The sequence below is a fragment of the Leptonotus elevatus genome, chromosome 9 (assembly GCF_054856555.1).
Source record: "Leptonotus elevatus isolate MCC_2025b chromosome 9, RoL_Lele_1.0, whole genome shotgun sequence".
Taxonomy (NCBI): domain Eukaryota; kingdom Metazoa; phylum Chordata; class Actinopteri; order Syngnathiformes; family Syngnathidae; genus Leptonotus; species Leptonotus elevatus.
In genome coordinates, this window is record NC_141247.1 from 1,551,496 (window position 1) to 1,553,259 (window position 1,764).

A 1,764-nucleotide genomic window follows, 5' to 3' on the forward strand; every position below is an offset into this window, starting at 1 on the left:
TCCCTTGGCACACACACACAACCTAGGAGACCCTCACCCTCACTAAATATGAACTTGCCACCAATGCAACATTATATTATAATACTTGGATTTTTTAATTTAGATATACAAAAAGATAATTAGAACACAGAAAGCACAACATTATTAAATACAAAACGGTATATAAATTGCATATACTTAAGAAATCCCTGAAGAAAGCACACACACACAAAAAGTAACTCTATGATTAAAAAAACAAAAAATATTCCTGCAGTAGGCCTAAACTATTTTTCGAACTGGCATTAACATTAACAACAGGTGTAAAGTTCAATCTAAAACGTAACTTTTACAGCCTTTTTTTAAAATGCAATACCAGTAGCCCCTTCAGACCCGCATTTTTTCTGCTGGATAAAATTTCTTGTCTTCTTTTTTTTCTTTCTTTCTTTTATTTTTTTTACTTATTTAGACTCTTTTCCCACATAAGAACAGCATGGATATTTTTTGGGTGCTTATCTCATGTTTTTAGTTGTTAGAGTGGATGCCAGGATAATATGGCTGTAACATGTTGTAAACGTATCAAGCTTATTTGCAACATTTGTAACATAAACATCACGCAAATCAACTTGCGATTGTGATTAGTTAGTTAAGATTCAATCATGAACCAGAAGTGTTGACATCATCCAAATTATGTGAATTATTGGTGTCATGTCCACTGCAACCATGGTGGACCTCGAGTACGTTTTAAAAAGCTTAAAATAATAACACACTACAAATTATTTAAAAAGCCTATATCACATGTAGCTTATAAAATGCCATGTTAGAAGTTATTTAACTTGGCAAGTCTACAGTCAGCCAGACTTCTGTGTTGTGTTGCAAAGTGCAAACACACTACACCATAAACTAGGTTGCCTATGGGTGAAATTAGTTCCATCACGTGATGCCTCAATTCTAAAAGTTGCTATTTTAGCAAAACTAAATACCAAGCGATGAGTGCTACCAGTGAGCTAAAATTCTGGGTATCTGACCTTATTTGAACACTCAGGAAGTGAGGTACAGAAAAAGCTGAACTACTTTTTTCTTTTAAATAAAGTAAATACTTTTTTTCATTTATTTTTAAATTACATTTTTATTTTCTTTACAATAATATTTTATATGCACCCTCATATTAGTCTAAACATAGCATTCTGAATAATATTGTATTTGTGGAATATGAGTTAAGCAGCAAAATCGACTTATTTTTATTTTTATCCATATCAGGGGCCGGCAATTTTGCCACTCGCTGTCGAATGAAAATTACATCAAAGTTGCTCAGGGCTCAGGTAACAACCAATCACACCTCAACTGTTTTCTGAGTTTGGTCGTGACGCTTGCAAGCTGAGCCGAGATAATAATAATAATAATAATAATAATAATAGTAATAATAATACAATTTTGTATAGCGCTTTTCAAAAGACTCAAAAGCACCTTCCAAAAATAAAACTGAACTATATGGTTTTAACTGAGCACACAGCAAATTGCAAATCAAATATGCACTAAGCAGTGTTATTTTAACACTGTTAGGATAAAAAGTTATACTGTCAGAGCAAATTTCCTTGAGTGTTGGGGTGGATGTTGGGTGTAACCTGAATAGCACTACCTTGAGTGTTAAATTCACCACACCCTCATTTCCAGTGAAGGAGAAACTTTCCAATTTTCCAGTGCGCTGTTGACATTTCAATAGCAATTAATCTAGTTGTTGTGGCGGTTTGGCTCAGTGGTAGAGTGGTCGTCTTGCAACCCTGAGAG

The 1,764-nt window shown here is 33.8% G+C and overlaps 1 protein-coding gene across 1 annotated transcript in view; it reads left to right on the plus strand.

The window, feature by feature from the left end:
- Positions 1-1,764, plus strand: part of LOC147167833 (tectonic-1-like) — a 96,097-nt gene that overhangs the window by 87,968 nt on the left and 6,365 nt on the right. The gene's annotated exons all lie outside the window — the stretch shown is intronic.